This window comes from Primulina tabacum, chromosome 4, assembly GCF_025594145.1.
Source record: "Primulina tabacum isolate GXHZ01 chromosome 4, ASM2559414v2, whole genome shotgun sequence".
Taxonomy (NCBI): domain Eukaryota; kingdom Viridiplantae; phylum Streptophyta; class Magnoliopsida; order Lamiales; family Gesneriaceae; genus Primulina; species Primulina tabacum.
Window position 1 is genome coordinate 42,861,748 of NC_134553.1, and position 12,353 is coordinate 42,874,100.

The following is a 12,353-nucleotide window of genomic DNA, read 5'->3' on the forward strand; positions in this document are numbered from 1 at the left end:
GCGAACTTCACGAACATATGATCCCCTACTGCGAACTCAAGATCTCGCCGCCTCTGATTAGCATAACTCTTCTGGCGGCTCTGTACAGTCCTCATCCTATCTCTAATCCTAGCCACTAGATCTGCTGTCTGTCTGACAATATCCGGACCCAACTCTGCTCGCTCACCTACCTCATCCCAATAAACTCGGCGACCTACACTTACTCTCGTGAAGGGCCTCGTATGGAGCCATACCTATCGATTCATGATAACTGTTGTTGTATGTGAACTCCACAAGAAGTAGCTTCAGCTCCCAGCTGCCCCGGAAGTCGATCATGCAAGCTTGGAGTAGGTCCTCAAGAATCTGAATAACCCTCTCTGACTGACCGTCTGTCTGAGGATGAAAAGCGGTACTGAACAGTAACTTCGTACCCAAAGCCTGGTGAAGACTCTTCTAGAATTCAGACATAAATCTCGGATCCCTGTCTGACACGATGGACATTGGAATCCCATGCAGTCTGACTATCTCTCTGATGTATAGCTATTCGTACTGATTCATGGTGAATGTCTTCCTGATCGGTAAGAAATGAGCTGACTTAGTGAGCCGATCAACAATCACCCAAATGACATTGTATCCTGCAGTAGTCCTCGGAAGCCCTTGTCACGATGTCCATGGTAATGTTCTCCCATTTCCACTCGGGAATAGTGAGTGGTCTCAGCTTCCCTGCAGGTCTCTGGTGCTCTGCCTTAACATGCTGACAAGTCAAACACTCGGAGACGAATCACAGAATATCCTGCTTCATGTCCGGACACCAATACAGAGTCTGTAGATCCTTATACATCATCATACTCCCTAGATGGATGGAGTACGGGGTGCTGTGGGCCTCGCTTAAGATATCTGCCCGAAGGGAATCACTGTCAGGAACCATAGGCGGTCCCTATATCTAACTATGCCATACACAACTGCATACAGTCTCTGGCCCTTAGCCTCGTCCCTCTGTCTCCACTTTTTTAACTGCTCATCAGAAGTCTGCCCAGTCCAGATTCTAGTCTCTCAGAGTCGACTATACTGTCAGAGTAGCAAGATTCAGGGCCTCGCCCCTGGCATAAACTTGCAAGCTCAAATATCTGAATCTCATCCTGTAGCGGTCTCTGCACTGATAGATGGGCAATCAATGCGTGCTTCCTGCTCAGAGCGTCTGCAACTACATTAACCTTACCCGGATGGTGGCTAATGTCACAATCATAATCCTTCACCAGCTCGATCCATCTTCTCTGTCTCATGTTCAGTTCCTTCTGTGTGAAGAAGTACTTCAGGCTCTTATGATATGTGAAAATCCTGCACTTCTCCCCATACAGATAGTGTCTCCAGATCTTTAGGGCAAATACCAATGTTGCTAGCTCTAGGTCATGAGTCGGATAATTCTTCTCATGAACCTTCAGCTGTCTGGATGCGTAGGCTATCACTCTGTCCTGCTGCATTAGAATCGCGCCAAAACCAAGCTTAGATGCATCTGTATAAACCATGAACTCTCTTTGCCCTGATAGCATCGCTAGTACTGGTGCAGTGGTCAATGCTAGCTTCAGTCTGTCAAAAAACTCCTGATACTCGGGTCCCCAAACAAACCTGGTATTCTTCTTCGTCAAAGCAGTCATAGGCCCCGCAATAGAAGAGAAGCCCGGGATAAACTTCCTGTAATAACCTGTCAATCCCAAGAAACTGCGGATCTCTATCACGCTCTTCGGAACTGGCCAATCTCTGACTGCCTCTATCTTGCTGGGGTCGACCTCTATGCCATACTGATATACAATGTGGCCCAAGAATGCAAACCTGTCGAGCCAAAACTCGCACTTGCTGAACTTGGCATACAGTCGTCTATCCTGAGAAGTCTGCAATACTGTCATCAAATGCTGACTGTGATCCTCCATGATCTTCGAATAGATCAGAATATCGTGAATGAAGACTATGACGAACTGATCCAAGAATGGCTGAAACATGCGATTCATGAGATCCACGAAGATCGCTGGCGTGTTCGTCAAACCGAAGGGCATCACCAAGAACTCGTAGTGCCCGTAACCCGTCCGGAAGGCTGTCTTATGCACATCTGCCTCCCTCACTTTCAGCTGATGAGAACCGGATTGGAGGTCTATCTTTGAGAACACTGAGGCTCCCTGAAGCTGATCAAATAAGTCCTCGGTCCTCGGCAGCGGATACTTATTCTTGACTGTGACCCTGTTCAGCTCTCTGTAATCAATGCACAGTCACATGCTGCCATCATTCTTGTTAACAAATAGCACTGGCGCTCCCCATGGAGAAAAACTAGGGTGAATGAAACACTTATCCAGAAGATCCTGAATTTGATCATTGAGCTCTTTCATCTCTGCAGGCGCTAATCGGTAGGGTGCCTTAGATATCGACACTGTCCCTGGCATGAGCTCAATAGAGAAGTCCACCTATCTGTCTAGGTGGATTGCCTGAAACATCGTCAGGGAACACGCTGGAAAACTCGCTGACCACATCCACATCCTCCAGCCTCTGACTGACTGGCTCTGACACTGATACAATGCTGGCTAAGAATGCCTGACAGCCTCTCTTAATAAGCTTCCTCGCACACATGTAGGAAATGACGTGCGGGAACTGCTGATGTCTTGCTGCCTCAAAAACAAACGGTTTTCCCACTGGAAGGGCTGACAGACACTGACCTCTGGCAAAAATCTATGACTGCTCCATGAGAAGAGAGCCAGTCCATGCCCAAGATGATATCAAACTCTGGCAACGATAGTACTATCAGATCTTCCTGTACTGTCTTCTGTTGCTATCTGAGCTCCAATCTCTTCACTATCTGGGAAGTGAAAATCTGACCCCCGGATGAGATCGATACTCTGAAACCCAAATCCATCGCTACTGGTATGATTCTTAGTTGCTTCACAAAAGATTCGGATATAAACGAATGCGTAGCCCCTGAATCTAGAAACGCATTCGTGGCTACTCCTGAAATATAATCCTCCCTGCGACAAAACATACCATCAAATCTGATAGAGTTGAACTTAAGGAACTTATTATCAGTAATTAACCCAAGATCCTCGAAAAATCACTGAATTAAGCCCAAATATCATTCCCCAGAATTCGAAATTCAACCTCAGAAAAATCACAAATTGCAAATTAACCCCTTAAAGATTCGAAAATTAAATTTTGGTCCTTCAATTATCTGTTATTACAGTTAGGTCCCTATAAATCCTCGGATCAAACAATTAAATTATTAATCCCAAGCAAGTAGAACATGCATCCTAAATCTTTTTAAGTTATAAATCTCACAATTGAGTCCTCATACAGTCATAAAATCCATGCAATTGTACAGTAATTTAAAATCCTAAACCAAAATGATTAACAGTAATCAGTGTCGAGTCTGGTGCTGCCTCAGCCTCCTCGGCATGCATCACATATGCCCTGTCGTTAGTGGAACCCTTTCTCTTAGGGTAGTTTGCTGCTTTGTGGCCCTCCTGGCCAAAAACGAAACACCTTAAGGTCCCCCATAAGCACTTGCCGATGTAAAATTTGTTGCACTGCTGGCAAGGCTGCCTGTCATCTGGCTTAGGTGCCCCTGGCGCCTGAGGAGGTCTTTGCTGCTCCTGTTGTGGCCTCCTAAACTGCCCTTGGGGCTTCTGCTGCCACAGCTATCTCGGCGGCTCAGTAAACTATTTTTTCTGTGGCCTGAGAACTGGGCTGAGCCTGATGCCGCTTTTTCTGCATCTCAAAATCTATATCCCGCAGACATGCTCCGCCTAAAAAGCGCAGGCGATGGCCTCATCGTAACCTGCCGGCCTCATAAACGTGACATCTGGCGGAGGGTGGGTCCCAATCCATCCAAAAAGTGTCGCAGCTTCTGATCGGAATCTCTCGCTACCTTGGGCACAAAGTGACGGCCCTTGTCGAACTTGCGGATGAACTCCGCCACATATGAATCCCCCTGGTGGAGACTCATGAACTCCCTCGTCAGGCGGCCCCTGACGTATGCTGGAAAGTACTTCCCGTAGAATAACTCCTTGAACCTGGCCCAGGTAAGGGTGGCCAAGTCCACAGCATGCGCGGCTCCCTTCCACCATAGGGACGCATCATATCTCAGCATATAGATGGCGCACCTGGCCCAGTCGCCATCCCTCATCTGTAGATAATCAAAGTGAAGCTCCAGAGATCTGATCCACCCCTCAGCTACGAATGGATCAGTAGTACCCCTGAACTCATTCGGGTTGAGCCTACAGAACTGCTCAAAAATATCAATCTGCTGGCGAGGCGCCTGCTGGGCCTGCTCCATGAGCCTCGCTATCCACTCAAATACTCGGGTAGTGGGGTCCCCCGGTGGTGGTGGTGGTGGTGGAGGGCCCCTGCCACCCTCAGGAATATCATCCACTCTGACCATCCTGGGCTGGCGTCTTGGAGGCATATCTGAATATAGTTCAATTAAAAACGTAATTCATCACGCAATTAATCTAGATTTTAAAATACTGAACCTTAAATCGTAAAAACAGTTAAACATAAGCAGTAAATCATCATAAAGCGTAAATCATGAAATCATGCAGGTGACAAAAATAAATCCTTTAAAACATTTAAATCGTAAAAGCTTACAGACTTGATGCGTTGAAGACTGAACTGCAGAAGCTGGCGGCGGCACAACCCTATACAGGACCCTTTCTCTGATACCAACTGAAACGTCTACTGTTTTAAAAGTGCAGGAAATTTTTTTTTTAAAAGCTCTCATTTTGAAAATAAACATTTAAAAAAATCGCATGCATGAAATCCTACTTAAAAACATCATTTAAAAATTATCATAAGCAATTACCCATAAAAATATATCGGAGTAAAGACGAGTAAAATCCTAACATCAACTGTAAAATAAAACAACATATAAAATCATCGTATCCTCTCCAAAACATAAAATCATAATGTGCGGAAAAATCATAGTCCTCGGGTCGTGTCGCCCACCAGGCCCGCTGACTCAGAGTCCAGCACCTCCAGTCTCCTCGACATCGAACTAAGCTGCATCACACATGCATAGTGAGTCTAAAGACTCAACATACCTGTACCATAAATACCAAATACCTATACATAGCACACAGCAGTGAAAAATATCATATTCAACATATCTTTTATGAACTTTAAAAGCTAAATGTAAACGTGTCATATGCAATCGTGACGTGTCAAAATAGCTCGTCGTTAATCATCATTTATCATTCATCATTCAGTTCATTAGAGGTGACTATCGTACATCATCATTTATGATGGATCCATCATACATAGAACCGCGATATCCGGCGGCTGTCAATCACCAGTGACAGGATTACCCACCCATTGTGCCTTGGCCTCATCATCAGCATTTACATATACATCTTAAAAATTTACATATACTTTGATAGTCACAACTAATTTTCATCATTCAAAACATCATCATTTACATCACTTATAAAAATCATGCACAAATGCAATTTTATTTAAATTAAGCAGGACAACGTATATTCTCATAAAATCTTAAAAATCATGAATCATAATGCATAAACATTTAAAATATCATAAATTTGGGCTCAGGGTACTGCCAGAACCAAAATCTCAATCCGGGTGCAAAATGACTATTTTGACCCTGGAAAACCAAAAATTATCGTTTAACTCCTGGACCTCTAAAATTGACCCGAAGCTTACCGAACTCCTTAAAATGTCCCAAAACATTTTTGTAAGCATTCCTAGGCGTAAACTCGAGCCCAAAACCAAAGTTAATCGATTCGTTTTAAAACTTGGATTGAGGTGCCGGTTTTAACCCGAATCGAACCGAAACTTAATCAAATTTCTCCCAAATTCTTACCACACCTTATAAACACGTTGACAGCCCTAGACCATCAAGACTAGACTCGTAAACCTCTCGATTAGTACCCCGAACCTTGCTGGAAATTTTTTTTGCACTTTCTACCCAAAAACCCTAGCACATCTCGCCTTGTTCCCTCGAGCCTAGTCCACCCTAGACTGAGCCATCCCCAAAACAGAACCCTCTAGGGAAGGGACCAATCCAAAGACACTATATTGTACCCATGTTAAGCTCCCCTACCATCCACGTAAGCCTCCTTATGCGACTCACCCGAAACAAAGCCAAGATCAAACCTAATTACTACCAGCCCCTACGTTCGACTACTTGGGCGAGGTTAGCCATTGTGGAGCCCTTTCAGACAATGACTCAGACCCTGTAGGATCTACATCGTGACTCCGTGTGACTCTCCTACAGCCGGCCCCATTCACTAAGCCAACACAGCCAAAGCATCGACCTACCCCTTAGCCCGCTCGGTTTTCCTCCTTCACTCAACCATTTCCCGATTCCAGTACCATGACACCCTCCCTCACGCCATGCACAGACCCTCTAGCATCAAACTCGACAGCCCTTTACAAGAAATAACCAAAAACGTGAGTGGAAAACAAATTTTGTGCAGAAAACTGCAACAATCAAAGAAGATAATGATTTAACATGCATGAACAAGAAACATTCGGCCAAGATAGCACATCATCATAAAAATATAACGTGTATGACGAGCATGAACTACAAGAAAAATGTCATACGACAACGGTTTTAACCGTTGTCGTAGCCCTTTTAAAACTGTTGTTAAAGCCACTTGTTGTTAAATGGTTCGCTCAAAAACAATGGTTTTTCACCGTTGTCGTAGCTACAATTTGCGACGGTTTTGAAACCGTTGTCGTATGTGTGCTGTTGATTCTGAAATTTCTTGTAGTGATGGAAGATACATAGCGTGCCTGATGTTTTCTTTGTGAACTACTTCAGCATAATACTTCAGCATCCAATGATGAAGGAACATCGGGTGGCCAGAACATCAATAATCATGTATGTACTTGCACAGATAGGCAGCCGAGATGCAAATGAGGACTACATCTTTTCTAGAAGTTATTCACGATAAATATAGGGGTCTACAAGGATTCTATATAGTATACTTCCCTGTTGTACAACACTAATACTAATGTGTGTGTTAAGTAAGTAATGATTGTGTTCTTATAATGCAAGATTCACCCCGATCTAATAAATCGTGAAATCATTACCTTTTTTTACGTATAAATGAGTGTGTCTTGCATTTATTCATGAATTTTCATGCCTTGAGACCAAGGCCTATGATACTGACGTTGTATCACAATCACATAACTGTAAAACAATAAGCCTCACAAGTACATAATTTTAAAACCAAACTGTTTGTTCATAAATAGAAAATATTGTCTTTACAACTCAGAAATAATTACATATTTATAGCAGTGGAATGTAAAAAATTAGCTATGGTGCGGAATTATACAACTTGAAATAAACTGATAACGAAAATGAAACTTAAATACTGACAGCAGTCTTCTCTTTCCGTTACCATTCCCTGAACTAGATTTGTTCTTCATCCTCTAACTAATCTTCATTATTTGAGACGGGGATAATGAGTGAGTGATATGGTCGTCACTCAGTAATCAGATGAATTCTTATCAGCCTTTAAAAATAATTTTTTTTAATAACAATAGTTGCAGATATATACGAGAATATTCTGAATCTTCAGGAGTAAACATGTATCATAATTATGCACTGAACAAATTATGAATTTCATGGCTAACTGATATCAGTCTCTTATTTATCCTCTCCTCTTAGGGGTGATGCCAAGAATCAAGAACCAGAAATATTCAAATTTTCCTACCATTAGTTCACAAAATTTCAATGCTTCGGAAATATATATTTTAGAAATCATATTTTAAATACATATCATAAATATATGCTGGTCGGTTTAAAAACATATATATTGAGTTAAAACGTAACTCCCACTTACCTGGGTGTTCTTGAATAAGAAAAAAGTTTAAAAGGATTGACTCGAAAATGATTAGAACTTCATTGGAATTCGATTGATGCTTGGACAAAACTTCGGCTTGAAAACCTTGAGAAGTGAAAGAAAAATTTACCCTTCTTGTTGCTGCTATACTCGAAATTTGGATTTTTTGTGCTTGATAATGTGTAATTGTCCTTAAGTTCAATCCACTATTCATAGTCTCCAAAGAGGTGAGTTGAAAGGTCATTATTATGTACCTCTTTAAATGGCATATTTATTTTCTATTTAGATGTTACAATTCTTAGCATTTTAGCATAATTAAGCCTCTTCATTTCCCCTTTATTCTTCATTTCCCCTTTATTTTGACTTTATGGCTTGTAAATGACATATAATGTGAGATAATTAGTGGTGTAATGTCCCTTAATTTCCTTGCAGGTTGATAACAATTATCGGGTCTTCACATCCATCCCTCCCTCCTTATTGAAAGTTTAGTTCTCCAAATCTTTTAGTTAATTATTTTGAAAATAAAGAAGGAGAGACGTAGAATGATTTTGTCTTTCGAACCTCCAGAAACAAACTTTGTCTTACTTTACGTTCTACTTTCTTTTAGTTTCATCATGTAGTGTGGATTTTTCCTTACTTTTAAATAGTCTGATGCATTTTCCAAATATCTAGACTAGCTTGTGATTCCTCAAAAAAGTCCGAAACACATCTTTCAGAAGGAGAAGAGAAAAGGTTGGGATTGTTCATTCAACCTCCCTTCTGAATACTCCACTGTTCCTAAAAGATGTTTTTTTTAAAAAAATCGGATTTTATTCTTGAACATATTTGATTATTTTATTGATTTTTATTGCATCTTGAGAGCATGATCAACATCGAAGTGATTTTATATGTTATAATTGAGATTGAGAGTAATTTTGTAACATGACAGAATAACATAACCCATGGATCTAAACTTGAATATACATATGAGATTTGGTACATGTTGATAATTGTAGACCGAAACTCGAAAGTTAAATAATTTCATAGTTCATTAATATGGTTGCAATTGTTAAACAATATAATGACACTTGGTTATTGCATTTTATTAATTAAATTAATATAGCTAAACATGGTATATTGACAAATTAGGGAATCCCGTAAAAAAACATGGCTTATGAATTGAAATTAAATCATTAGAAAAAATTAAAGAGTAGGTGAATCGAGATCCTAACCATTATTTATTCATTATTTTATTTTAAGCATTTCTATTGTTTTTATTTCATCCTTTTATTTCAATTTCAATTTCAGTTTACTTTATTAATTCATCCACTTATCATTTTATTTAACTAAGGAATTGTGTTTGATGTAAATTTGTGATATATCAAAATTAAAACTTAATCCGTACACTTGCGGTAAATATCGAGTAGCTTGGATAAATTTAATTATTCTAAATTATTATGTTAGAAAATCTCGATCAGTTGAAACAGAAAAATCTTATGGGAAAATTAGATTGTTACATACGAATCTTGACATAAAAAAATTCAAATTCGCAACGACTTTCCTAGTTTGGAGTCATTATCTAGATGGAATACATAATGCATTGTACTTGAAGCATTACAAGAAAATAGTTTAGAGGGCATCATTGTTTCTTACCACTAGACAAAAAAAAATCTAAATATGTGAAGTCCCCGCACGCCAAATTAAAGCAATGTGAGTTACACTTGTCTCCATTTTTCGATATGATGCTCTACGAATTACCTTAAATACGAATGTGGTATTTGGTAAGAGTAATGCATCGAAACCAGTTGTACGAATAAAAAAATAGCCATAGCTTCATAAATTAAGAAACCTATATATATAATCGAAGAGTTAATAATTTACAAGCACTACAGAGCAAATTCTGAAGTCATTAAATGACCACGGAGAAAGAAGAACATAAATGGAAAGATTATCAAAATAGCCTCAAAACAAGGATAAAATTATTTTTTTGTCTATTAACTTGTCTGACTTTAGATCTCGAGTCACTAATTTTTTCAATTTTGTTTTTGTTGCATAACTTTTAATTTTGATTAAATTGCTGACATAACATCAGAGAGTTCAATAATTTCTGACGTTATATCAGCACTCCAGCAATACAAGAATGAAAACGAAAAAAATTCAGAGTTAATGAACCAAAATTAAAATTTGAAAATTAACATATCAAAACCCAGAACAGGCTAAATTAGTAAACCATTTTTTCCCCCCCGAAACAAATCTCCAATCATCCAAGATTAACAAAAGTTTCACGCAGAAGAAATGGTGCAAAATGCATCTTCGTCAGGGCTGGGAGTTGGATTATATTAATCAGAAAGCTCGTCAACATGTTTCTCTCATGCAAACTCTAATCGACTTTTCTCACTGTCAAACTCAAATGAGGATAAAATTCAATATCAAAACACAGAGTCTCCGTGTTGATGATATTGAATGCACACGTAAATTGTTCGCCATTATTAATTTATCGTATATTAATTAATTTCGTAAAATGAAATTAAATAAAAAATTTGACTTGGTATCGTCCAATATTGGCGTTGAGTCGAGAATCTTCTCAGATTTCGATCTTTAGTTAATGTTGCATACTATACATGTACTGTGAGGGAATTTTGAGTGCCCCATTAATTGTTTTCACGACTCCACGTGTATATAATTATATGATTACCGAATTGAAAAGAGCCTAAATTATTATCAATTTCTACTCGTCATGAGTTGCCCAGTGGCTTCCAAAATGTTATCTCCACTTGAATACAGTTGATCAACTTGCATGCATGTTCATCTGAATCAATGGGCATATATATACGTGTACATTTAAGTGCAGTATTGTTGTCCTTTTGTACCTCATTAATATTTATATATATTATTATTTATCGACATTCTTATTCATATTAAATTACTAGTTATCAGGCTTTCAAGCATTTTGAGAAAGACCAATTTATTTTAATAATAAAAAAAATTGATTACTTAAAGTATCAAAACCTAAAACAAGCTAACAATTTTGGTAATTTCCCCATTAATTTTCAAAAAAAAAAGATTTAAAAATTAATGAAACAAAAGTACGATTTCAGCAAAGGTTACTTTGGATGAAGTACATTTAGAAATTTTAACTACAAAAGGGCAAGCAGACTTCAGATTCCTGCCTTTGGAATTATGTGTTTGCTTTGTACATATAACATGTGACAAACAAGTTTTGTATTTTAAGGTCTGAAATATAAATGGTAAGAAAATATATTTTTGAATTTCATACATCTTGGACCTTGAGATGCGTCGGTGAATCCTTTATCTTGACGTATTCTATAGGATTTTTAGTTGCGAAGAAATTGTAGCGGTTAACTAGGAGAACGTAGATATTTTTAATGCTAATTTGTGAGAATGTATGAGAGGTTATACTCTCTTCTTATTGTTGGGGTAACGTTTTTTCGCACCCAAGTCGTAGAAGAAGTTTTAAAATTTTGTTTCGACATTTGAAACTATCATTGAGTGTCGTATGAATTAAATCATCTATAGCATGTTTAGTTATTATATTTGCGCGTTTTAAACGCTGGACTCCAAACCAATCTAGGATTAGCGGAGATGACCCTTGCTAATGTATATCATTACGAACGGATATTCCTCATCTTGATAGTCAAATCCGGTCCATGATCAGATACTGTGTTCTTCGCTTGAATCACAATAGTGAAGACAAAAAATTTGTGTGTTGGGTCTTGATCATCCGAATTTCTAAAATCTGGAGTCAGTGTAGCAGCACGGGACACGACGGCAGTGGAAGAAGTTGACCGAAAATTTTTCCACCTATATATGGTGATGGCCGAAAGTTTACTTTGAGGGTGGATGGAATTTTTAGTTGTTTTTGTTGGACAAAATTTGTCTTATGTTATATGCTCCTTATGTTTATTTATAGAACGCGATTCCTTATCCCATCAGGAATCCCTCTCTCATCAGGCTTCCTAATCTTTGTCTCACCAGAACTCTTTAATTCCATTATAATAAAATTCTCATATTATTATTATTATTATTATTATTATATCATGTATTTATTTTGATAATGCATGATCACTACAAGAAAAACGCTAAACGACAACGGATTTTATCCGTTGTCGTTAGGCTATTTAAAATTGTTGTAACTGAGGGTGTTGTTGAAAGTGGGTTCAACGACAACGGTTGTCTTTTAGTATCAACGACAACAGTTTCGAAAAGGTTTTAAACCGTTGTCTTTTAGTACCAACGACAACAGTTTTGCAAGAGTTTTAAACCATTGTCCTTTAATACCAACCACAATAACAACCACAACAGTTTTGCAACGTCTAAAGACCGTTGTCTTTTAGCACGATTGACAACAATTTTGCAACAATTTTATCCCGTTGTCATTATATATCAACGAGCACAGTTTCACCACGTTTGGAACCGTTGTTTTTTCAACACAATCGACAACAGTTTTGCAACGCCTAAAAATCGTATTGTTTTGTTGAATCTACAACAATTTAAAACTGTTGTCTTTAATAATCTTTTTCATTAGGCAAAAAT